The 27681-nt window shown below is 41.5% G+C and overlaps 1 long non-coding RNA gene across 1 annotated transcript; it reads right to left on the bottom strand.

Moving 5' to 3' along the window:
- Window positions 1–1720: 1720 nt before the first annotated feature.
- LOC129655943 (uncharacterized) lies at window positions 1721–26236 on the bottom strand. The gene is made up of 3 exons (XR_008716144.1): window positions 26175–26236; window positions 18662–18728; window positions 1721–1949 (listed from the first exon to the last, which is right to left on the bottom strand). It is a non-coding gene; the product is annotated as an uncharacterized LOC129655943 (long non-coding RNA).
- Window positions 26237–27681: the final 1445 nt, after the last annotated feature.

Genomic DNA, 27681 nt, shown 5'->3' with positions numbered 1-27681 from the left:
CACTTCAGTATTCTTGCTTGGAGAATCCCATGAACAGAGAAGCCTGAATGGCTACAGTCCAGAGGGTTGAAAAGAGTCAGACACAACTGAAACGACTTAGCACACTCTCAGGCACATCTATAACATAGAGGCGTCAGTTCTGGTGTATGAATGATTTCCCAGACTCCCTCCTCTGGGGCCAAGAGTCAAGGTTCCATGGCTAAAGGTAGCAGAATCATTCTAGAAAATGGACATTGATTGGGGCTGCATTGCTGGAATCCCAGCTCTGGGAGAAAATGATAGAAAACCTGGATAAGCAGGGGAAGCCAGTTGTGTCTTCCCCAGAGAAGGCAATGGCAACCCACTCCAGTGTTCTTGCCTGGAGAATCCCAGGCAAGGGGGAGCCTGGTGGGCTGCCGTCTGTGTGGTCGCACAGAGTCAGACACAACTGAAGCGACTTAGCAGCAGCAGCAGCAGTTATGTCTTCCCAGGCTCTGCTACATGCTGCCCACATGGCCCCTCTTAGAGGTCTAGGGAGGTAAAAGCTAAGCCAAAAGCAATAAAGTCTTCACTTGCATTTTATGGAACAGGCATGCCTCCCTTCACCAAGGGTTGTGGCTGGGGTCCCTGGATACACACCCTGCACAGGCATGGAAGGGAACGATCACTGTGCAAAGACAGTTTTAAAACGGCACACAGATTCAAAGCTTTATCAGAAAAAGGAAGGAAATCAACAGGAAGTCTGTGTGGGTTACGTATTAGAGATTCCTGTGACTGCTGAGTTCCTGTTCCAAGAGGTACAGATTCAAAGTCAAGGGAGATAAAATGTATTGGGGCAAGACCAAAGGATGTCTCTGTCTCCATACTATGGCCTGAGTTCCCATCCTGCTCCCCATTTCTCCACTCCTGGGTCTCCAGGGAACCACCTGAGCAGAGAACTCATGCCTCAGGGGAAAACACAATTGAACATCAGAGACAGAAAAGACGTTAGAGGTTATCTAGCCTCGACACCTCGGAGATGTCAGATGACTTGTCTGAAACCACACAGCCTGGTGTTCCTCACTGTCCCAGCGCTACTGCTCTTCGCCATCCTACTGGGAGGACCTGGAAGGGCAGGGCACGTACCCTATCCACATTCAGGCGATGACGGGGCCTCCTTCGGAATTGTTCACTGATGAATAGCAGCCTTAAAAGTACCCTTATTGGGCAACCACCTTGCCCAATGCTCTTTTATAATTGAGGACCCTAAGGCCCCAACAGTTCTTACATCCTTATCACAGGCCCTATGGATTCAACCTGTTTCATCTGTTCTTTGTTGTCTTAAATCAGAAATGAAACTCAGAAAAGAGTCAGGGTTGTCTTAAAGCAAAAGACAAGGTTTATTGTTTGTGAGGTTGTGCAAGGTTTGCAAACTGGAGATACATACTGAAAATACATCCCTGGAGGGTGAAGGGGATGAGGAATTTTTTAGAAGCAAAAGCTGCAGAAGTCACAGTTGGGGGAACAGCAAAGGGGATTGTGTGGTTCTTGCAGCCTGACCATAAGTCTTAACAGTCTAACCGCAAGTCTTCAATGATTGGCTATCACTGAAGCTTCTCATTGGAGGCTTTTTCAGGTACAACCCTTAGGAGAAGCAGAAGTCCTTTATAGTTGTTTGTGGTTTTTCTAAGAACACAGAATACATGACTGAACCCCAGATCTGTCATGACTGTCTGATTCCATTTTATTTTGGGTCCCTGATAGCCACACAACGTCCATTTTCTTGCTTTCCACAGAGGTTTCCTCTTCTTTCCACTTTTCCTTAGGGGATTATTTTATTTTATTTTTACATCTTCAAAGACCTACTTGGTCTCTTGGGCTTCTCACTTGATTTGTCGCAGAGTCAATGTCCCTCAGCAGTTCCATCCCATTTATTTGCTTTTCCCCCTCCAGGTATTACAGACTTTGGCTCTAGGTTTTGCTTTTGTTTGCTACAATAAACAATAATGAAACAGACATAAGGAAAGAAAAATAACTAACATGAGATGTTGCATGAAATCTGATACAGTACTCATAGAAAAAGTTGTCTAGATTCTTTCCAGGTTCTTCTTTCGCAAACATCATTCTTTAGAGTTTTATGAGTTAATCTGGCCCTCACCAAGAGAGTCACTTCATCTCTGGCTACAGGACTCAAGGATCATCTTACCTCCCTTCATAGGGATAGGACAACATCTCTATGGGTCAGCTACTCCAGTTTCCAGGAGATTTCTAGACCACAATGTTAACTATCAGATACACACACACACCCACACACACACGGGCTTTCCCAATAACTCAAGCAGTAAAGTGCAAGAGACTCAGTTTCAATCCTTGGATTGGGAAGATCTCCTGGAGGAGGAAATGGCACTCACTCCAATATTCTTGCCTGGAAAATCCCACAGACAGAGGAGTTTGGCGGGCTACAGTCCATGAGGTCACAAAGAGTTGGACACGACTGAGTGACTAAGTACAACATTTCTCTCTCTCTCACACACACACACACACTTAGTGTTAAGTCTGATCAGCATGAAGTGCAAGGCAACAGTGTTGGTAATTTCTACTGAAGGCCACAGTGGTAAATTTTGTAAACTAATTTGGTTCACTCAAGACCCACACCCTAACTTGCCTTCCTAACCTATCCTACTTGGAAAGCTAAAAGCTACATCTCCAAGATTTCATGTTGCTAAGGTTCCACATGTGACATAAGCTTTGCCAAGCAATAACACTCACAGATATTTGGATGTGCAAAGACTTTCTAGTGAATAGATTTGCAAACCCTCAACTTCCACATGAGTCTTTCCTGATACTGAGCCCTCTGAGCACACATTTGTTCCTGAGGCATCTCCTAGTCTGTGCTTTCCCACCTCCTGCTTCATGTTTAAAAATAAAAGGCACAGCCTCACCACAGCTTTCAGACTGATTAGCTTCTAAAGAATACCCCTTTCTCTTTCTTCAGATGTATGAACTAAGTTTAGTTACAATATCTGATCAAGTTAATGGAATGATTTCTGATATTAATACATGATTCTGACTTACTTCTGAAAGTCAAATCCTAGAATTTGATATATGTGTTCACACATATTTGCAGAAGAAATATCATGCCATTTATGGCATTGTTTCATAACATTTTAGCTTCACATTACATTGGATGATTACAAAGTAAGTATGAGAATTAGCACAATTGATATGTTACCTTTTTATCATTTATTATATGTAATTTATTACAAAAATGAATAATCATTTTCACTCTACATCACTTTAATCTAGACCTTAATGATTTGAGTAATCTCTATCACAAGAGACTTTCCATAATTTATTTCTTTATAACAGATTTTGGAAATATAAATCTATGTAGTTAGATGTATTCCTTGAAAATATAAACTTATTATTCATAAATAAAATGTACATTGTTATTGACATATACAATTATAATCTGGTTGTATGGTTGTAATGGAAAATCTTGAGATGAAATTTTTCCAATACCTCAGTAATATTAAAACTCGGTGGTAAAATTTCACCTTTTGATATAAAAAATTTTTAACTAAATGTTATGATGGGTTGAATTGTGTCCCACTAAAAGATAAATATTGAAATCCTAACACCCTAGTGCTCCCTTGGTGGTAAAGAATCCACCCGCAATGCAGGAGATGCAAACGTGCAGGAGAAGAGGGTTAGATCCCTGGGTAGAGAAGATCCCCTGGGGAAGGAAATGGCAACGCACTCCAGTATTCTCCTGGAAATCCCATGGACAGAGGAGTCTGGTGGGCTACAGTCCATGGAGTCTCAAGAGTAGGGTATGACTTAGCAATTAAACCACTACCACTTGAGCACCTCGGAATGTAATTTTATTTGGATATAGGGTTTTAGCTACCTTAAGATGAGGTCGTACTGAAGTAGAATGGGCCCGCACTAATTACTACTGGTGTTCTTGTGAGAAGACAGTCATGTGAAGACAGACACACAGGGAGGATGCCCCATAACAAAAGGCAGAGACTAGAGGAATGCAACTGCAAACTACGGAAAACCAAGACTGCTGGCAAATTACCAAAAGCTGGGGAGAGGAAAGGATTCCCCTGCAGGTTTCAGAGGTAACGTGGCCCTGCTGACACCTTGATTTCAGATTTCTAGCCTCTGAAACTGTGAGACAGTCAATTTCTGTTGTTTTAAGCCCTCCAAGTTGTGGTACTTTGTTACAGCAGCCCCAGGAAACTAATACAGATGTGTTTTATACAAATGTGAGTTCTGTTTGAATTGTACTGTCACTTTAGAGTAAAAGAAGTCAGCATTTCATATATATATATATACCATATAAAATATTTTTAAATTGCCTGTCTGTAGCTAAGAAAGAATCAGATATTAAAGAAAGCAGACTGAGGATTCCCCTGGACACAGGAAACCAATAGTTTGAGCACTTCTATAAGAGACCAAGGTTCTAACAAAAACACGACAGTTTTTCAATCAACATTCCAAGAACTACCAAAAAAGCAAAACGGCAAAACTAAACAATAAATTTTACACAGAACCTGTTTTTCTTTCTAATTACAATTCTGCTTTGTGATCATCATCATAAAAATTGTCAAACAATAGTATGAAAAATCTCTCTAATGCAATGTGCAATAATTATTTACAGAATGTAAATCAATTAATTCTTTGTAAGGAAAGCTAAGTGCACTGGTAAAATTATCACTAAGGTTAACATTAAAAAGTTATTAGAGTTGGCTTGGAGAGCATCATAAGAATTAACATTGCTCATTAGGTCACTGTTTTTCTAGTGAAAAATAGAAAATATTACATAAATATGGAAAAGGTTATAATATACCAGGTACACCTTTGATAGGTAAAAAGATTTTACATACCAAGTCTGTCATTGCCATTAAATCAATTCCTATTCTAACATTATTGTAACTTGAATAGTTAATGAAATTATTGAATAATAATAATAGAAAACAGCTCTGTTCCACTACAGCTACCATAGTACTACACGCCATACACTGTTCTAAGTGCATTCCCATATTAATCCAATTAGTCCTTACAAGTCAAGGTAGGTACATTATCCCCATCTTACAGATGAGGAAACTGAGGCACTGAGAAACTGTTCACCAGATCATGATAAAGGTTGTGATAGACAGATTTCCTATGCCTTTCAGATAAGGAAAATACACAGGTGTTTTCAGTTAATAAATTGTGTCCACTTTTATGGAGAAGAAAATGCATGCACAGGTGGCTCAGTGATATTATTTTTTGTTTGTTTGTTTTGTTTTGTTTTGTTTTTTAATTTTATTTTATTTTTAAACTTAACATAACTGTATTAGATTTATTATTTTTTAAATTTGGAACTTTTATTCACATTGATTCAGCTTATCCTAGGAATGGGCATAACAGTCTTTATAAACAAAACTGCTATTCAGGCCAGCTCGCTGGGTCTGTGACCTGCCCTTAGAAGAGCCTCACCTTTTAAACGTTAGTGCTGGCTTTCAGGATCTGATGTTCCCATCCTGAAATACTTAATTTTTGAACAAAGGGCCCCACATTTTCACTTTGCACTGAGCCCTTCAAATTATGAACTTGTCTTGATTGTTACAGTGGCTACACAGAAATTGGTTTTGTTGTTTGTTTGTTTTTTTTTTTAATCCTTTAAACTTGCTTTAGCTTGGGAACATGATTTTATTGATAAACAAGCTTTAGCTGGAAAAAAAAAAAAAAGGAGTTCTGACTTGTAGGGAGTATTGAATGGTGCTATTTAAATTGTAAATATTATAACATCAAGGGAGTTAAGACTGTATCTTTTTAAATTGATGTGTGAGGAAATGGGTTCATCTTATCCCCAGCTAGTTGCTGAATTTAGAAGTGAGCTGGTTGTCATGGGGACACATAATAGCATGTTTATTTGGATTGAATATGAAGTCAGATTTTTTCTGACAGAAAAGAAGTTGATTTGGCTGAATGGTATGACAATGGATGGTGGCTCTGTTCATTAGATAATATAAACATATGTCTCAGTTTGCCCAAGGCAGCTGTTTAAGCCTGTTGTCCTGGCATGAGAGTAGCCTACCACCATCAGGTTTTATGGTCGATAATTTCCATAAATTGACTGAGCTAAATTTCCAGAACCAATATTTTTTACCCCAAAAAAATTACATCTTGAATGTATGTTATCAAAATGTTATAAAATTAATATTCAAAATTTTCTAAACTTTTCTAAGTAAAACAGATACTTTTAAAAGGCTATAAAATTAAGTGACATTGATAAGTCTTAATAAGTCTCTCCTGTGTAATTCAGAGAAATTGAAAATTAAGGAGGAAATCCTTTTGCAAGGTAGATTTTTTTAATGTTTTTTGTTATCAACAAAAGGAAAAAGTTAATCTAATCAGCTGATAGAGCATTACATGTGATTTTTATGACAGAGAATTTGTGATTTGCATATAGCTTGGAAGGAGTTCAAAGGATTAGCCAACGTGCAAGTATAAAACTTGTTTTGAACTCATCTACTTATTTATGTGAACAAAGTTTCTCAGAAAGTACATTTTTAAATTTGGGGGGTGGGGAGATAGAACTGATGTTGAAGCCAGCTCATCGTTGCTATAAGTAATATTGATATCAGATCAGATCAGTCGCTCAGTCGTGTCTGACTCTTTGCGACCCCATGAATCGCAGCACGCCAGGCCTCCCTGTCCATCACCAACTCCCGGAGTTCACCCAGACTCACGTCCATCGAGTCAGTGATGCCATCCAGCCATCTCATCCTCTGTCTTCCCCTTCTCCTCCTGCCCCCAATCCCTCCCAGCAGCAGAGTCTTTTCCAATGAGTCAACTCTTCACATCAGGTGGCCAAAGTACTGGAGTTTCAGCTTTAGCATCATTCCTTCCAAAGAAATCCCAGGGCTGATCTCCTTCAGAATGGACTGGTTGGATCTCCTTGCAGTCCAAGGGACTCTCAAGAGTCTTCTCCAACACCACAGTTCAAAAGCATCAATTCTTTGGCACTCAGCCTGCTTCACAGTCCAACTCTCACATCCATACATGACCACTGGAAAAACCATAGCCTTGACTAGACAGACCTTAGTTGGCAAAGTAATGTCTCTGCTTTTGAATATGCTATCTAGGTTGGTCATAACTTTCCTTCCAAGGAGTAAGCGTCTTTTAATTTCATGGCTGAAGTCACCATCTGTAGTGATTTTGGAGCACAGAAAAATAAAGTCTGACACTGTTTCCCCTGTTTCCCCATCTATTTCCCATGAAGTGATGGGACCGGATGCCATGATCTTCGTTTTCTGAATGTTGAGCTTTAAGCCAACTTTTTCACTCTCCACTTTCACTTTCATCAAGAGGCTTTTGAGTTCCTCTTCACTTTCTGCCATAAGGGTGGTATCATCTGCATATCTGAGGTTATTGATATTTCTCCCGGCAATCTTGATTCCAGCTTGTGTTTCTTCCAGTCCAGCATTTCTCATGATGTACTCTGCATAGAAGTTAAATAAACAGGGTGACAATATACAGCCTTGATGAGCTCCTTTTCCTATTTGGAACCAGTCTGTTGTTCCATGTCCAGTTCTAACTGTTGCTTCCTGATCTGCATACAAATTTCTCAAGAGGCAGATCAGGTGGTCTGGTATTCCCATCTCTTTCAGAATTTTCCACAGTTTATTGTGATCCACACAGTCAAAGGCTTTGGCAGACATATAAACTATTTGTGAAAAAAAGAATAAAACTAGTCAGTGGAAGTTGAATTAGGAAAAAAATATTTATAAAGTCTGAAACTCTAATATTTTGGCCACCTGATGCGAAGAGCTGACTCACTGGAAAAGACTCTGATGCTGGGAAAGATTGAGGGCAGGAGGAGAAGGGGATGAGAGAGGATGAGATGGTTGGATGGCATCACCAACCCGATGGACATGGGTTTGGGTGCACTCTGGGAGTTGGTGATGGACAGGGAGGCCTGGCATGCTGCGGTTCATGGGGTCACAAAGAGTCAGACACGACTGAGCGACTGAACTGAAACTGAACTGAACTAATCTGCATAAGTGCCAATGTCGTAAAAGTAAAGTAAGTGCAAGGAATTCTTTCAGACTGAAGGAGACTAAAGAGACATGACAACTAAAAGAGATGTGAGATCTAGACTAGACCCTTTGGCTACAAAAAGGACATATTTGGAACAATTGGTGAAATTTGAAGAGAGACTGAGAATAGAATGTTAGTACAGTATCAATGGCAGTTTCTTGGTTTTGACAGTTGTATGGTTGTATAGTTACAGATGATTGGATAGTCCTTGTTTGTAGGAATTATACATTAAAGAATTGGGGGATAATAGGTTTTCATGATGGTAGCTTGTTCTCAAATGGTTCAAAAAACAAAAAGTTCTGTGTATTAATTTGTGGGGTGGGGGGAAATCTACCTTCAATGGATCCTGTGTTAACTCAGAGAAAATCAAAGTTCTTCAAATGACCAGTAAGTCCATCCACGATCTACCCTCTCTCCTCCACTTGAACATCATCTCTCACAATTTCCCTGCTTATGCACTTCACGCCAGCCACACAAGTCTTTTTGTTTTCCCTCAAACCCATCAGACACACTCTCACCTTAAGGCCTTTGCCTTGGTTGTTCCCTCTGTCTGAAATGCGCTTCCCCCAGAATTCTACCTGGCCACCATATCCTTCAAGACTGATTCAAATGTCATCTTTCCAGTGGGGCCTACCAGAACCACTTTACTGCAAAAGACAAGCCACTGCTCTGCGACAACCTGGAGGGCAGGAATGGGGAGGCAGGAAGGAGGGGGTTCAGGATGGAGGGGGCACATATACACCCATGGACAATTCATACTGATGTATGGCAAAAACCACCTCAATGTTGTAAAGTAACTATTCTCCAATTAAAATAAATAAAAAAAAAATTTTTTTAAGTCCAACTTTCTACACTCTTGATTCCCAAGCCCTGCTCTAGTTGTGTTCAGTCTTGTTCTTTGTTTTGTTTCAGAGGATTATCTACTTCTACATATCAGGCAATATCATCACAAATTATGTTTATTACTCACTGTCTGCATCTCCCACCAGAATGTAAGCTCCAAGGGGAGAAGGACTTCTGTTTTCTTCACTGATTTATCATGAGATCTTGGGACAGTGTCTCGCACATAAATATTCATGGAATAAATTAAAGAATTTCCATTTCTAGGTGACGGTTAAGATAGATTTGAAATAATACCTTGTAGCTTTTAACTGGTTTAATTTCTTGAAATAAAATGTTAAAAAGAGGAAGAGTAGGACTCCCATTTCTGGCAACATGACAGACTTTAAAAGTTTTAAATATAAAAGATTTAGAAATTCTGGGTGAAATATAACAAACATGCTTTAAAATGCATAGCTGAACTACAAAAAAAGCAAAGAAAGTCTCGAGAGACAAGATTAAAAGAAGAGGAAACACTAGAGTGCAAAGTAATAAGGATGTGTGGTGATCTCAGTTGCCCAAGTCTAGGCTTCGGGGACAGGAGACGGCGCTGTCTTCACACAGCTATGGAACAGGAACGGGGACTATCCCCTCACCCCCAGCTACAAACCACACACAGTGCCTGTCTGGCCAGGACCAACTTGGTCCTACATCCTCACTGAAATGGTTACAGAAACAGGACAGCATTTTTTAAAAATTAGCACCGGTCAGAAAAGAAAGACGGAAGGCAAAGGCTGGAAGACTCATTTAACCATTGCTAACGAAGAATCTTTTAAAGGGAGACATGGCAGAGTAAGGTATTGACCTCAGTAGTTTAAGAAGTCATGTAAAACCAGCCATCACATTTCATCAGATTAGGAAAAGGAGAGTAAATCTTTATGTATATACTGCTAAAAAAATGTAATCTCCCCTTTCAAAACTTGAGGCAAATGGAGTAAGTTTCTATTCCTTAAAAACCAGTGGAGCCCAGAAACTAAGGAAATGCTCAAAATAAATAAATAATAACCCACAATGATAAGGGACACAGAAGCCAACTTAAAGCTGGAACAATTTGGCCAACAAAATAAAGTTGCATTGGATTATAGACCAACGCATAAAATAAATACCTATGTGTCCACATTGAGATAAATGATTGAGTAAATAAATACATGGGAAGAAAAGACAAAGATCTCACGCAGAAGAATTCCAAATCATTTTATATGCATATTCCACCCTGAGCTTCCCAGGTGGCTCAGTGGTAAAGATCTGCCTCCCAGTGCAGGAGCTACAAGATGTGGGTTCAGTCCCTAGGGCAGGAAGATCCCCTGGAGGAGGAAATGACAACCCATTCCAGCATTATTGCCTGGAAAACTCTATAGACAGCAGAGCCTGGCAGGCAACAGTCCATGGGGTGGCAAAGAGTTGGACACAACTGAGTGACTAAGCATGCAGCATCCTCAAGGAGGAGAGGAAGCAAGGAGGAGAAGTATACCATCCCACCCCTTAAGTGTGGGCTACAAGGAGTGTGTAAGTGTGGAGGCTGGAGGGGAGAGTAACTTTACAGTGGAGAAACCTGACAACCACTATCATTCCATGGTAAATAGATGGGGGAAGGTGGAAAGAGTGACAGACTTTATTGTCTTGGGCTTCAAAACCACTGCAGATGGTGACTGCAGCCACAAAATTAAAAGACGCTTGCCCCTTGGAAGAAAAGCTATGACAAAACTAGACAGTTTTAAAGAGCAGAGATATCACTTTGCCAACAAAGGTCCATATAGGCAAAGCTGTGGTTTCCCCAGTAGACATATACAGATGTGCGAGCTGGACCATAAAGAAGCGTGAGTGCCAAAGAATTGATGCTTTCAAAGACTCTTTGAGAGTCTGGTGGACTGCCAGGAGATCAAACCAGTCAACCCTAAAGGAACTCAACCCTGAATATTCATTGGAATGACTGATGCTAAAGCTGAAGCTCCAATATTTTGGCCACCTGATGCAAAGAGCTGACTCACTGGAAAAGACTTTGATGCTGGGAAAGATCGAGGACAGGAAGAGAAGCGGGTGACAGAGGATGAGATGGTTGGATGGCATTATCGACTCAATGGACATGAGTTTGAGCAAACTCCGGGAGATAGTGAAGGACAGGGAAGTCTGATGTGCTGCAGTCTACGGGATTGCAAAGAGTCAGACACACTTAGTTACTGAAAACTGTAACCTCTGCCCAGTAGTCAAAGTCAGCATCACAGCCACAAATCATGTGCATTGTTTGTACTCTTGATATAATATGATGAAAATGGCACTTTACCTCTGTGATAGTCCTTCCCAAAATCCATAAGCACAGTCTAATCCTGAGAAAAGCATCAGACTATTTCCAATAGATGAGGATTCTATAATATACCTGACCAGTACTCTTTAAAACTGTCAAGGTCATCAAAAACCAGAAAGGTTTAAGGACCTGTCATAGTCAGTTCGGTTCAGTCTCTCAGTCATGTCCAACTCTTTGCAACCCCATGAATCGCAGCACACCAAGCCTCCCTGTCCATCACCAACTCCCGGAGTTCACTCAAACTCATGTGCATCGAGTCAGTGATGCCATCCAGCCATCTCATCCTCTGTCGTCCCCTTCTCCTCCTGCCCCCAATCCCTCCCAGCATCAGGATCTTTTCCAATGAGTCAACTCTTCGCATGAGGTGGCCAAAGTATTGGAGTTTCAGCCTTAGCATTAGTCCTTCCAACGAACACCCAGGACTGGTCTCCCCTAAGATGGACTGGTTATATCTCCTTGTAGTCCAAGGGACTCTCAAGAGTCTTCTCCAACACCACAGTTCAAAAGCAACAATTCTTCAGTGCTCAGCTTTCATCACAGTCCAACTCTCTCATCCATACATGACCACTGAAAAACCATAGCCTTGACTAGACGGACCTTCATCGGCAAAGTAATGTCTCTGCTTTTGAATATGCTATCTAAGTTGTTTGTAACTTTCCTTCCAAGAAGTAAGCATCTTTTAATTTCATAGCTGCAATCACCATCTGCAGTGATTTTGGAGCCCCAAAAATAAAGTCTGACACTGTTTCCCCTGTTTCCCCATCTATTTCCCATCTATTTCCCATGAAGTGATAGAACCAGATGCCATGATCTTTGTTTTCTGAATGTTGAGCTTTGGGCCAACTTTTTCACTCTCCTCTTTCACTTTCATCAAGAGGCTTTTTAGATCCTCTTCACTTTCTACCATAAGGGTGGTGTCATCTGCATATCTGAGGTTATTGAGATTTCTCCCGGCAATTTTGATTCCAGCTTGTGCTTCTTCCAGCCCCGCATTTCTCATGATGTACTCTGCATAGAAGTTAAATAAGCAGGGTGACAATATACAGCTTTGATGTACTCCTTTTCCTATTTGGAACCAGTCTGTTGTTCCATGTCCAGTTCTAACTGTTGCTTCCTGACCTGCATATAGGTTTCTCAAGAGGCAAATCAGGTGGTCTGGTATTCCCGTCTCTTAGGGCGCCTAAAGAGACTTGACAACAAAATGCAATGAGCATTTGTTGGCAGCAATCTTGGAACAGAGAAAGGACGTTAGGTAAAAACTTTAAAAATCTGTGTAAACTATGAACTTAATTAAATGTGTTGATGTTTGTTCATTAATTATAACCCACACATCATATTAAAGTAAAAGGTTCATAAGAGGGGAGATCATTGGGAGGGGGAGTATATCGGGAATTCTTTGAACTTATCTTCCCAATTTTTCTGTAAATCTAAAACTGTCCTCAAATGTAAAGTCTATGATATAGACTTAGAGAATGAACTTATTGTAACCAAGGGGAAGGATGGGGGGAAGGGATACTTAGGGAGTTTGGGATGGACAGGTACATACTACTGCACTGGAAATGGACAACCAACAGGGACCTATTGTACAGCACAGGGAATTCTGCTCAATGTTATGTGGCAGCCTGGATGAGAGGAGAGTTTGGGGGAGAGTGGATACTTGTATATGTATGGCTGAATCCCTTTGTTGTACACCTGAAACTATCCCAACACTATTAATCCACTATACTATGATACAAAATAAAAAGTTAAAAAAAAAAACTACCAAAAAGGAAAGTCTATGAAAAAATAGTGATAATAAAAATAAATGGAGCTTAACAATTAGAATATCTATCATTATTTTATCATCATTATTAAACTGAGAAATTTCTACCTTTATGTCCAACAATAATTCACAGGAAATACCACATACAGAGGAACATATTAAACTATGCCATGAGAAATTCAATCAGCAAAATGATCTAGTACCTTCAATAAATAAATTGCCAAAGAAAAAGTGACAAATGAGGACCCTAAAGATGCAGATTTAGGAGACATGTAAACCAATCAAATGTGAGGACCTTATTTGCATCTGATTTAAACAAGCAAACTTCCTTGTTCTATTTTTCCATTGTATCATTTGTGTTTCCTCAGTCAGCTCTGCCAAATGAACCATCTGCACCCCACCCCACATCTCAGGGTCTACTTTGGGGAAATCCAAACAAGGACACCCATCATTAAGAGACTGGTTAAAGAATATAAAAAAGAATGTATCAAGATATATATGTATAACTGAATCATTTTGCAGTATAGCAGAAATTAACACAACATTGGAAATCAACTATCCTTCAATAATTCCTTTCCTTTCCTACTCTGGATCGGGAGGATCCCCTGGAGGAAGGCATGGCAACCCACTCCAGTATTCTTGCCTGTAGAATCCCTTGGACAGAGGAGCCTGGTGGGCTACAGTCCATAGGGTTGCAAAGAGTCGGATATGACTAAAGCAACTGAGCACAAGCGTACATCCTTTAATACAGAAAAGAAAAGAGGTTGACTAAGTAAATAAGGTACAGCCAGGTAATAGCTTATTATAATTTAAAATAGTGAGTTGTTAGATCTGTATGTGTTGATATGAAAAATCTCAAGAAAATTTCAAAAAATATTATTCTCTTTTTAAAATTTATTTTAGTATTCTTACTTTATTTCTTAGTCATGCCTCGTGGCATGTGGGATCTTAGTTCCCATGCCCCCTGCATTTGAAGTGCAGAGTCTTCATGGACCACTAGGGAAGTCCCTTATTCTCTTTCTATAAATGAATTAAAATAATAACATGCACATGTATCAGAGTACAAATAATGATTTTTTGGATGTTTTACATAAGAAAATTAACAATGATTATTTCTGGATAGTGGAACTTCTCATGTGGCAAAGATATTGTTGTGCCAGAAAAAAGACTCTCTGATTAAAAAAAAAAAAAAATAGGTCCTAATTTATAGTATTTGCTCATCTCCGTGGTATAAGTATTCCCATCATGACTGATTTCAAGCTGCCAGTGACTTCACAACAGGCTCACAATAATTTCTGAATAACAATCCATTCTCATGAGCTAGCAGAATCAGCTCTAACACATCAGTGGGTGAGAACATACATTCTTTATAACTTACATGATAGGTGAATTCACTCTATGGACTGAATCCCATGGACAAAGGAACCTGGCATGCCACTGTCCATAGGTTCCCAAAGAATTGGACGTGACTGAAGTGACTTAGCATGCACGTGGCTATAAAGAGATAATACTATGTGTCCTGTGATGATAACACAACTGAGCATTTCAGGTGTCCCAGGTGGCTCAGTGGGTAAAGAATCCACCTGCAATGCAGGAGACATAGGAGACATGGGTTCAGTCCCTGGGTTGGGAAGATCCCCTGCAGGAGGGCATGACAACACTCCAGTATTCTTGCCTGGAGAATTCCTTGGTCAGAGGAGACCGGTGGGCTATAGCCCATAGGGTTGCAAAGAGTCAGATATGACTGAAGCAACTGAGTACATGAGCACGACAGTTTCTTAAAACTAACTGAGCTATTTTCTCTCGGAGTGGCTACTACAGCCAGATGATAGATAATTCTTGAATCTGCCCTAACTCGCCTACTGTCATTTATCAAAAGAATGTCTCCTTCCTGAATATAAAAGATTCAGTAGAAAAGAGCATTTATTTAGAAATCAAGAAACCTGCATTATCATCCTAACACAGATACTATTGTGCGATAAAATCTTGAACAAATCATCTAATCTCTCTGGGCCTCTATGTCCTCATGGGTTTCTGAGGCCCTCTTTGGTTTTAAAAATCCTACAACTCTATTTTTTCTAGTGACCAAACCCTCAAGAAGCTCATTGCTCTTGAGAATTCCTAAGACTCTCTGAAGTATTCCTGGGTCAGACAGAGAGAGGGAAGAGCCAGTCCTTCAGTGTAGACACCAGCAGGATAGCCCCAGACCCTGAGGCAGAAGTAGGAGGAGCTGTCTCCAGCAGGCACAGGAAGGACCAGGCCCTCTGAGAGGTCCAGGGCTCAGGACCACAGCTGGGAACATCATCACATGTGTCCTACATCCACACTGGCCAGTCCGGGAGGTCAGGGCTAAAGTCCCCACCACCGTGGACACTGTTAATCCTTTCAGGGACAAGAATGATTCCATCTTTGTATCTTCTTTGCTGTTGTTGTTTAGTCACTAAGTCGTGTCCAACTATTTGCAACGCTATGGACTACAGCACACCAGGCCTCCCTGTCCCTCACCATCTCCCAGAATTCGCCCAAGTTTGTGTCCATTGAATTGGTGATGTGATCCAACCTTTATCTTCCTCCAAAGACTGTTCTTTTGAATTTTTTTAAACATGTTTTTATTTATTCAGCTATACCAGGTCTTAGTTGCAGCATGCAGGACCCAGTTCCCTGACCAGGGAGCTAACCTCGACCCCCTGCACTGGGAGTGCCGAGTCTTAGCCCCTGGACCACCAGGGAAGTCCCCAAAGACTGGTTCTTAAGAAAGTTCCTCCAAAGAACACTCCTCCTACTCTAAAATCATCTTTGCCTGTATCTCTTCAAAACATTCTTTCTTCAGGATCTTCCTCACTAGAGAGTTTGTATTTGTACCAAACTCAACAAAATATGAGCTTGGCTCTGAGTCACATAAAAATAAAATAGGAACACAGGAGGGATCCTTGTGACTCTTAGCAGACACACACACACACACACACACACACACACACACATATACATACACACACAGATACTATACCTAAAAGGGATGATATTATTACCATGGTCTCTAGAGGCAGAGCAGAGAGCTAACTCTAGCTTACAGAGAGATCAGAGAAGATTCAGACACTGGGGAAAGCCAACAGAAGCTTCATCAGCTGTAGTTTAAAATCTCATATTAGTTGACTCTTTCAAAAGCTTAAAAGCCATTCCCCTGAGGTTTGTGGGAGAAGCAAAACAGTGAAGGAAAGTAATTTTCTCTAAGAGCAAGGGCCTCACTCTGTCACTAGGATTGTTAGGGAGCATAAATCCCTAGCAATAATCACAAAACTCTTCATGTCACTTCTCAGAGCATAAAAGGCCTTTCAGCACATCATCTAATCTGATTTCCACAACAAGCTGGGAGTTATTGTTGTCATGGGAAAAGATGTGAGGAGGGGGCTCAGGAGGCCTGAGTGCAGGCCTGAACTCTGCCACTGGTTCCCTGCCATGGGCTTCCCTGGTGGCTCAGCTGGTAAAGAATCTGCCTGCAATGTGGGAGACCTGGGTTTGATCTCCGGGTTGGGAAGATACCCTGGAGAAGGGAAAGGCTACCCACTCCAGTATTCTGGCCTGGAGAACTCCATAGACTGTATAGTCCATGCGATCACAAAGGGTCAGACACAGACTGAGTGGCTTTCACTGGTTACCTTGTGTCTTTTTTTTATTTTTATTGGAATAGAGTTGATGAACAATGTTGTGTTGATTTCAGGTGTATGCCAAACTGATACAGTTATACATATATATGTATCTATTCTTTTTCAAATTCTTTTCCCATTTAGATTATTACAGAATATTGAGTAGAGTTCCCTGTGCTATACAGTAGGTCCTTATTGTTTATCTATTTTAAATATAGAAGTGTGTGTATATGTCAATCCCAAGTAATCCCAAGTAAGTTAGTTATCCTCAGGGCATGTTTTGGCCTTCATTTTACAAATGACAAAACAGAAACTCACATGTGATAAGTGACCTGTCCCTACCAATGGGTAGCAACAGGGACAGATTGGAAAGAATGAAGGCCTGAAGCAACACCTTCTTTGTTATGTGTGATTAACATGAAAATAATATCCAGAGGCCGAGATGGGTAGGGTGGGAAGAAGGGACCCCTGAGGCTAAGAACATAGGAAATCCATTATGAAATAATTAACATGAGTTAATTTTCTAAGAAATGACTGTGTAAATACTAGTCCCAATGGAATCTATAAAGAGCAAAATGAGCAGACGACCATGACTCAGACATGTGACTACCCTTGAACTCCAAATCTGGGAGACAACTCTGAAGTTTCCAAAGAGTCATAGACCCTCCCCCACCTGCCAGTCACAGCCACTCATCAAGAGTCTTATGAAAAGGCTCACATAGGTGCATCCTCCAGTCATTCTGGGCACTCGACTAGTTGAGAACAAAGGCCTAGAGGTGTGGAGACCAGACAATAACTCCTTGTTTAAAGCAATCTCTTTTCACTTTTATCCTAAATATACTGCTTTTAAAGTTTCTAGTCATGCTTTCTAGTCCTGATGGAACAAGAAAAGGTGATTTTTATGCCAAGGTAACCACTTCCAGTAGTCATGTATGGATGTGAGAGTTGGACCATAAACAAGACTGAACACCAAAGAACTGATGCTTTTGAACTGTGGTGCTGCAGAAGACTCTTGAGAGTCCCTTGGACTGCAAGGAGATCCAACCAGTCCATCCTAAAGGAAATCAACCCTAAATATTCATTGGAAGGAATGATGCTGAAGCTGAAGCTCCTATACTTTGGCCACCTGATGTAAAGAGCCAACTCATTAGAAAAGATCCTAATGCTTGGAAAGATGGAGGGCAGGAAGAGAAGGGGGTTACAGAGGATGAGATGGTTGCATGACATCACTGACTCAATAGACATGTGTTTGAGCAAACTCTGGGCAATAGTGAAGGACAGGAAAGCCTGGCCAGCTGCAGTCCATGGGACTGCAGAGTCAGACACGACTTAGCAACTGAACAACAACCACCACTCTTCCTATCAAGAGATGTCAGTCACACCCTCCTCAGTCTTACTCTTTACAGCCTGAAGAGTCCTTAGCGGAAATGTCATTCATCTGAACACTTGTCCTCTCAGGAGACCCCTTCCCCTGCTCTAACGTGCTGAAGCCTGGAGACAGGGCATTTGCCAAAAGAATAAGGAGGAAGGGAACCAGAGCAGTTTCACCCAGCCAGTCCCCAAGGACTCTGATAGCAGCTGAGATGGTAGAGGTGGGAATGAGCTGGGGCTGCTGCTGCACCCCTCCAGGGGGCACCATTCACATGACACCCCTTTATGGGGTGGGTGGTGCTGGTAAACCTGTCTTTTTCCTTCCTGCTTTCCAGCTGCCATCTCCCTACCTTTGTTTTGTTTTTAATATTTATTTCTTTATTGATCTGGCAGTGTCAGGTCTTGGTTGCAACACAAAGCATCTTCCATTGTGGGGTACAGACTCTCTAGTGGTGGCCCTCAGGGACACCATCCTACCCTCTATGACAGCAGAGGTAGCACTAAGATATGATTTGGTGCTGGCTCAGGGGAGGAGAAACTGTTGCTCTCAAGTCTCTGTGTGCCACCTTCCTATTGGTTTCTGTGTACAACCGTGTTGTACCGGTTTAGCTTGTCTCCATTAACATGTAAAGAATGGTTTTTACGTACCTCAGAGATTCTGGTCCATCGTGGTTTATGCACTGGGATAAGTCAAAAGGAAAATGCAGAGACTCATCTAGGCATTAAAAGAAAAGATGATTGTTTCACTTATGCAACATCATGGTCAAGTGATAATATGCAGCGTACACACTGGCAAAGGGGGATGGTAAGTACACGTGTAGTCAGTGTGAGCCCGAAAGAACGGGAAGGGGTTGTATCAGTAAGAACTGCCTTCAGTCATAGTAGCAGAGATCCAAATACAGTGACTTATGCAAAACTAAAGGTTCATTGTCTCACATAAAGAAATTAAAAGACAGAAGGCCCAGAAGTAATATTATAGTTTCACAAAGTCATCAAGGACCAAGGTCTTCTCTAACTTATGAACCAACCATTCTTATTAGGTGACTTCTATTCTCAATGTCACAAGACCACAGATGAGATCTGACCACCATAATATGTTTTCAAAACTGAGGGGGAGGTGGAAAATACAAAAACTAAGACCAAAAGAGTCCAGCATTCTGTCTCATTTCAAGAAACCTTCTCAGGAGTCCCACCCAACAAGTTTTATTTAGGGCTCATTGGCCAGACTTAGTTACATAACCAAATGTAACTGCAAGGGAGGCTGAGAAACGTGGTCACTTAGCTGCATGTACAGCACAACCTTGAATACATGGGAAAATACGTATTGCAGAAAGCAAGAGCTCTCCCATCAGTGAATAATCCATGTGAAGTCAGTAAGACGGTTTGGGTGATCTCATCAGACTGCAGATCATCAGTTCAGTTCAGTTCAGTTGCTCAGTCATGTCCGACTCTTTGCGACCCCACGAATTGCAGCACACCAGGCCTCCCTGTCCATCACCAACTCCTGGAGTTCACTCAAACTCACATCCATCGAGTCAGTGATGCCATCCAGCCATCTCATCCTCTGTCATGCCCTTCTCCTCCTGCCCCCAATCCCTCCCAGCATCAGAGTCTTTTCCAATGACTCAATTCTTCTCATGAGGTGGCCAAAGTTTTGGAGTTTCAGCATTAGCATCATTCCTTCCAAAGAACACACAGGACTGATCTCCTTTAGAATGGACTGGTTGGATCTCCTTGCAGTCCAAGGGACTCTCAAGAGTCTTCTCCAACACCACAGTTCAAAAGCATCAATTCTTCTGTGCTCAGCTTTCTTCACAGTCCAACTCTCACATCCATACATGACTACTGGAAAAACCATAGCCTTGACTAGACGGACCTTTGTTGGCAAAGTAATGTCTCTGCTTTTGAATATGCTATCTAGGTTGGTCTGGCAGATGTCAAATCCCTGAAACAGTGAATAGAGAGTTTTAGTTGGTGTGAGCTTGGCAGGTCAGTGAGAAATGCACAGAGGTGTGAGATTAACAATGGGGTAGGTGTTATGCAGTCTGTGTGGGCTCAGTGAGAGGGTGAGGGCCGTGCTCAGCTGGTGTGAGTTCAGATAGTTATAGTTAATGTCTGTTTGGCCTACACTGAGGAACCTTCACTAAAGCCTTCATTCCCATTTTGCAGCTGTTTGAGAGCATTGCTGCTGCTGCTGCTGCTGCTGCTAAGTCGTGTCAGTCGTGTCCGACTCTGTGAGATCCCATAGACGGCAGCCCACCAGGCTCCTCCGTCCCTGGGATTCTCCAGGCAAGAACACTGGAGTGGGTTGCCATTTCCTTCTCCAATGCATGAAAGTGAAAAGTGAAAATGAAGTCGCTCAGTCGTGTCTGACTCTTAGCGACCCCATGGACTGCAGCCTTCCAGGCTCCTCTATCCATGGGATTTTCCAGGCAAGAGTACTGGAGTGGGGTGCCATTGCCTTCTCCGGTTTGAGAGCATTAGTCCATAACAATTCCTCAGCAAGATCAGGGAAAGGCGGGAAATACGCTGCGGTCCTATTGGAGGCCACACTTCCCCTTCGTCTGTGTCATGTTTTATAATCAGGGTCTGCCTTCCCTGGAACAGATGGTACATTGCCAGATACAGGTGGCCCTCTTGTCAGTTCCAAGCAGGCTCCCCTTTGCTATTGTCCTTCTACAGCCAAGTCTCCTCAGGTTAGCAGGCTTCATACATCATAGTGGGCAGGTTTACACACCTCGACCCAAAGCCAGGACTGCTAACAAATTACCTTGACATGTTGATTGCTTGCCTTATCTCACCCCGGAGGCCTCCAGAGCCCTGCTTCACATCGTCAGAAACACTTCCAATTACTGCACTGGTTTATCAGGGGCTGTTTCTTGGTGTTCCTATTCCGCTCCCTATGACCTTGGCTGTCTGAGTGATGGATCCGTTGAGTTGTGGCTTCATCCCTCTTAGAATGGCCTCTACTTATCTCTGCCTCTCTTCCTTTAGGGTGTGTTTTATTGCCACATGGACTTGGCTTGTGGCCTCTGTTGCATCATCCAGCACTAACTGTCATTCAGGCAACTCTAGAATGCACATAGGTGGCCTCTGTAAAGAGAGAGTTCCAGAAACAGAACGCCGAACATAATACTTTAGCAGACTTCTCAAGTTACACAATAGGAGGAAATCTCTGCTTGGAATTTTAAAGGACAGCAGAGAATTTCTACATAAACCGGGAATAGTGCTGTTTTTGATCCGGTCAATGCCAGTTAGATGACGGGAAAGGACAATTCCATGTGTCATGGAATTGCCAAGCACTGTCTCAAATCCTTCCTGAGGTCAGAATTCCTGACCCCACTAACCCCTACGGCTCAGAAAGCAGCTACAAGTACGGCGTAAAGAGTGACACTGTGGAAAACTAAGAGCCACGCCTAAAATTGCTTGATTTTGGCTAGAAATGTGGTTGATAACATGCCCTTAAAACTATAAGGAACTTCTTAAGAGATGATGTTGACGCGTCAACTTATCTGTCATCGTCAGTTATAATTTCAGAAACAAGCTTACTGTGAGTTCTTAAGAACAATGGTCTAAAAGAATTGATATTTGAGAGCCCATCCTACCCTTCACTTGCAAAAGCTTCTATATATTTCCAGAAAATGGTGAGAAATTAATCTTGGGTTTGTTTGCCCAAGAAATTACCCAAGGTTATGTGTACTTATATGGGGTCGCACAGAGTCGGACACGACTGAAGCGACTTAGCAGCAGCAGCAGCAGCATGTATACTCTCAACAAACCTGCAAGACAAAATGCCAGAGCTTTGTGGGGATCAGATCTTAAGTTTTGTTTCCCAACCAAGGACCTTGACTTGGGTTAGTTATTTTGGATAGTAAATTGTCCTTCCTTTAATGGTAGCCTATTGAGGTAAATTGGGATTTTACACAGTAAAGTTATTTCAAAAATCTAGGCTCTGTGGGGAAACTGAATTTTGTTCACTTTTAGAATGAGGAAGGAGCCATAGAAATTATCACCCATGAACTCTATCAAATATTCTGCAACACAGGAACACGTCTGGTCTTCTTTGGAGAGGTAGTCTTACCCCAGTTTCAGGACACTGCAGGAATGCAATAAAACTTGAAACACTATGGCACAATTTATAGAGGCATAGCTAACTCAACAACTGGAAAGAATAACAGCTATTGCCCACTTGATTATAAAAGGTTTCTTCTGTTTAAGCATCCTTTGAACCCTTATAACACGTAAAAGCAACTCCATGATCAGAAAGACCTTGAGATCTGTGCCAGGTGCTAAATGATGATGTAAGGCTGTCAACTCGTTCCACAGTCCTTGTGTTTACCTGGCTGCTCAATGGAACTGAATCTCCCTATTGAGTCAGGACTGGTGCTGATGAGAATCATCGGATCCCAGATCCAGGGTGGGAAGCCAGGGAGAAAACCAATCTAAGAATCACAGGTAGGGGCTGCGGATGGGACAAGTCAAAAGGGCTCAAGCCAAATGAACAGTCAGCAATCAGATACATATCAGGAGTCAAGATTAAGTATGAAGGTTAAAAACCAAGCCAGCAGTCAGGAATCAGGAAACACCCCCAGGCACTGGAGTCAGGCAATACAAGTCAAAGGACCAGAAACCAAGTTAAATTTGTGACAGCGGACTAAGAGGCATCATCACAATGACGTTGAAGCTGCAGTACCAGCTGTTTTGGGGAAGACTCTTCTCCCCGTTTTGTGAGAGCAATCTAAGATGTGACCATTCTCAGTTGTAGAGATGGAAGCAGAGGGTCCATGAGAAAAGGAATGGAGTCAGATGACAGAAGTATAGTGTTTGGAGTCAGACTTCAAGACACATCATGACACCTCTGTGCACTGCCTGATGAAGGTCAGAGCTTGAAGCCAGTAATTAGCCACCTATGTTGTATCAGGATTTGGCAGCATACTGGCCAGCAATAGCCATTAGGGGTCAGGGGGGAAAAATGGAAATTGAGGAATTTCACATTGACACTTTCCAAGCTCCCTGTCAGTTCTATTTTCCCATTTTCTGGCAACCTTCCCTTCTGGTTTTAAGTAACAAGCAATTCCAAGCTCCCCATCTGTGTTCCAAACCCTTCCTTGGATGGATGGTACTTAAATTTCTCCATTTCCTCAAAGCTTTCCAAGTTTAAAAAAAAATGCTCTTTTAAGGTATAGATGATCTTATTTGCAAAACAGAAATAGAGACACAGATATAGAGAATAAATGTAAAGACACCAAGGGGGGAAGGGGAGATAGGATGAATTGGGAGATTGTGATTGGCATATATACATTATTGAAAATATGCATAAAATTGATAACTGCTGTGTAGCTCAGGAAACCCAACTCAGTATTCCGTGATGACCTAAATGGGAAGGAAATCCAAAAAGGAGGGGATATATAGATATATATGTATGTCTGATTCATTTGCTGTACAGCAGAAACTAATACAACATTGTAAAGCAACTACACTCCAACAAAAATTTATTAAAAAAAAAAAACACATGGTGAGATTTCACCTCACATTTGTCAGGAGGGCTACCATAAAAGCAAAACAAAAGCAGACAGGGGCTGGGATGGGCAAGGAGAAGCTGGAATCCTTATACACTGCTGGTAGTAATAAAAAATCTGCCTGCCTGCTATGAAAAACAGCATGGTGGTTTCTCAGAAAATTAAAAATATCATTTAAAATGCTCTTTTAAAACAAAATTTGGAAGGCATATCACAGATGCTAAGAGGAAAGCAGGTGTGTCAAAGTACTCCAACTGAAATATAAATGATGAATTTGCTCAGTGCTCCTAAAGGCAAGATAATTTGAGGGAAGAATAATTAATACAAAAGAACCTCTAGAGCTCTGTCCCTAGCACTCTAGATGAATAGGGGTTTTGAAAAAATCCTGTCTCTCTTCTCAAGAAATTACTTAAGCATATGACTTGAATTACAGTCTTTTTTAAATGTTGGATTTGCTTCACAATAAAAAAAAAAATCCTTATTAATCGAGACTTCTAAGAAGTGTTTAAAAGTGATAAATAATTCATCTCCCTTATCTCACTTTTTCATCAGATACATCCTAGGAATAAACACAGATAATTTTAAAATGATTTTCCAAAAACGATACTTGACCATTTAAAAAAAAAGTTCAGACATTTCTGTTTTCTAGGACAAGGCAGAAATTCTTACAGAAGCTGAACTCCACAGTGTAAAGAATATAAACCCAGTATTGCCTTGGCAAATCCCTCCTGAACCCTGGTCTCCATCTCCTTACAGAGATAATAATACATACTTTGCAGAATTGTTGTGAAGATTCAAAATAATGTATGTGAAGGATCTAGCAGAGAACCTGGCATATCACAGGTGTTGCAGAAATAGTAGTGATTGTTAATATTAGCTCACTTATCTAAGAGTGCCCAATTATCTTTCATTGTAAACACATTTCTACCTGGTGAAAAGGAGAGAGCATGTAGCAGGAAGTGCATTTGGGTGTAGTAGCAGAAATTTCAGTAAAATACAGAAAACTAGATAACAATCCCAGCTTTGTCATCAGTTACCTGTGTAAATCTTTGCAAGACATTGAACTTATCTGAGCCTCAGATTCCACATCTGAAAAATGAAGGATTTGAACTCCATCATAGCTGTGGTCACTTCCAGATCTGAGGGGCCTCTGTCCATAACTGATTACCTTCCCAGGCAGAGAGAAGGCTGGCAAAAAGATATCCCCAGATGATCAAATGTTGGCCCAAGGGACCTCTGCATCCACTCTTCCCAACCTTGCCTCTCATCTTCAGACCTTGCTCAAACACACAAATGGACTTAGATTCCAAAGACCAGATGTAAATCTTTTCCACTGATACATGTTCACCCCAAGATTTAGGATAATTTGCTTAAATTCTCTGGGTCTCAGTTTTCTCTTCTGCAAAAGTGAAAAAGTGATATAAACCTCATTGAGTTTGGGGGAGGATTACATGAGATACTATATATGAAAATGATTTATAGGCTATATGTGCATGCTAAGTCACTTCAGTTGTGTCCGACTCTTTGTGACCCTATGGACTGTAGCCTGCCAGGCTCCTCTGTCTATGGGATTCTCCAGGCAAGATTAACTGCAGTGGGTTGGTATGCCCTCCTCCAGGGGATCTTCCCGACTCAGGGATCAAACCTACATCTCTTACGTCTCCTACATTAGCAGATGGGTTCTTTACCACTAGCACCACCTGGGAAGTCCTATAGGCTGGTACAGTTTCATACAAAGTTAATACAGCAGCTGTGATAGTTGGTTGGTTTAGCACCTTTGGGAAAGCATCTCAAGAAGTTGGATTCTAAGTTAGAACTCTTATGAGTCATCCACCTATTCTGGTATCCTGTTGGGGTTTTACAGACCCAGAAGAATGCAACAGAATGGCATTAAATTTTGCTGTAATCTGATATTGACTTTGGTTTTCCCAATCAAGAAAGGAGGTTTGTTTAGACTTTCACTTACAGGCAAGTGGCAGGATCTTGTTTTAATTGTCTGGAAAGTTTTCAATCTATTAGCGATTTCCTACCCATGTGACCTGAGATTTCCCTATTTGCAGAGGCAATTGTGGAATTTCAGAAGAGCACCTATTACCAATTGTAACAAATTGAAATCTAGAAATAAGAAGTTCTGTCCCTGCAGAGTTGTACTCTCTAGCTTTGCTGGGTTTATTTCCATGGAATAACAGGCTCCTATGATCACAGGAGGCTGCAAGAAATGCAAGGCAGTCTAAGAAGAAGGTTGACCATGTTTTGGGGTTCCTCACAAGTGTCCTGAAATGCCCCTGCTTTCAGGGCTGAGCAGTGCTGTAGAATCTCTTCCAGTATTTTCTCTGCGATTCTGAAGTCTAAAAGCAATTTGTTGCTAAAAGGTTTTAAGGCGTTTACCTCAGAACACAGTCCCAAGTGTTGAGTTTTCTAAGCAATCAGCTACATGGAAACTTTAATCAGCATTTGTCTCGCTCCCTGGGTCAATCCCACCCACATGTGCAGGTCACACACCCCTGGACAAGGCTGGTCCCCTAAACAGAAGAGCAAGCAAGTACTCACACAGCATAATTTGAAATGTGTCACAGACCCCTTCCAAAAATATCTTCCCCACCAAATGCCACAGAGCCTAGAATTCCCAGCATTGAACTTACTGCTGCTAGTCTGCTCCATCATCCACCCCATCCTCTCTCCAGTGTCTGCACATGTGAATCCCATCTGTCTTTCGAGGACTGGCTCAGAATCACTCTTTCATGAAAACTTCCATTACCCTCCACTTGGAAGCAATCTCTCATTCCTCTGAAAGTTTAATTCTACTTTATTTATGATGTACAGTGGACCCTTGAACAACATGAGTTTGAACTGCACGTCCACTTGTACATGAATTTTTTTCAGTAGGAAATACTACATGATTTACGGTTGGTTAAATTCATGAATGCAGAACCGCAGATAGAAGGAAACATATACATGGAGGACCATGTATAAGGAACCATGTGTATAAATTGCAAGTGGATTTTTTGATTGTGCAGAATCAGCAACCCCAACCCCCTGTTGTTCAAGGGTCAACTATATATTGCTTTATTTTTTTTTTTTTTTTGGTTGTACTGTATGACTTGAGGGATCTTAGTTCCCCAATCAGGGGTCAAACCTGTGCCCCCTGCAGTGAAAGTGTGGAGTCCTAACCACTGGAAATCTCCAACTGTATACTCCTTTATGTTTAAAGACATGCATCAGCCCCACCAGGCACAATCTTGAGAGTCAATCCCTCAGCAAGGTCTTACTTATCTTTTACCACCATCCCACCCCCAGTGTAAAGAACAAACCTCTGACCAATGGGTGTCATGTGGGTGAATAGATGGTACGACACAGCTTCAACCAGGGTAAGATTTTGCTACTCACTAGCTCTGTATCTCTTGGTAGTTAGTTTACTTCTCAGAGCCTATTTCCTTCCTATAAGATAAGGCCATTTGAGAGCCACAAAATTCCAGCATTCTACCAGCCATCGTTATCAATCTACTGGATGATCTGTAGCTCTCACATTGATTCAGCAAAGGCCCAACATTACTTTCACTCAGTTTTTGAAGAGGTTGGATAATGTATATACTGTATTGGGGGGTTTAAAAAGAAAAATTGGTAAAGGGAATAATAGGGTGAGGCTAAAGGAAAAATACAATTCTTTTTTATTACAAAAAGTGGGGCATGAATTCAACTTTGAGCTTCCTAGCAACCAAAGCAAAAAGTAAGAGATTGTAGTTGTTCAAGAAAGTGCAGCTCTCCCTGATACTAAGATCTATGAGAAACTAATGTCATAGACTTTGTCCTCAAAACAACCCAACAATGAATACACAAGGGAGTTTAATAGAACTGCTTTCTGCTGCATCATTGCCTACGAGACTGTTCCAGTTATCTCACTGAGCAACAACCTTAAAACGATAGTGATCATTTATTACAGACTCACTGGGGACTGACTGGAGTCAGCTAAGCAGTTCTCTAAGCTAGGGCTGGAACAGCTGCTCCTCTTCAGATATCTGTAGGTGGTCTCTCCACGTGACTTCAGGATGGCAGTGTGAGAGCAGCCAGAGTCCATATGTGGGAGCTCAGGCTGAGACAGGAAGAGCCAGGCAGGCTGTCTTTCATAAACTAGCCTCAGAAGTCACGCAG

This window comes from Bubalus kerabau, chromosome 6 (assembly GCF_029407905.1).
Source record: "Bubalus kerabau isolate K-KA32 ecotype Philippines breed swamp buffalo chromosome 6, PCC_UOA_SB_1v2, whole genome shotgun sequence".
In the NCBI taxonomy this organism is placed as follows: domain Eukaryota; kingdom Metazoa; phylum Chordata; class Mammalia; order Artiodactyla; family Bovidae; genus Bubalus; species Bubalus kerabau.
This window is presented reverse-complemented; position numbering and strand designations above follow the sequence as displayed.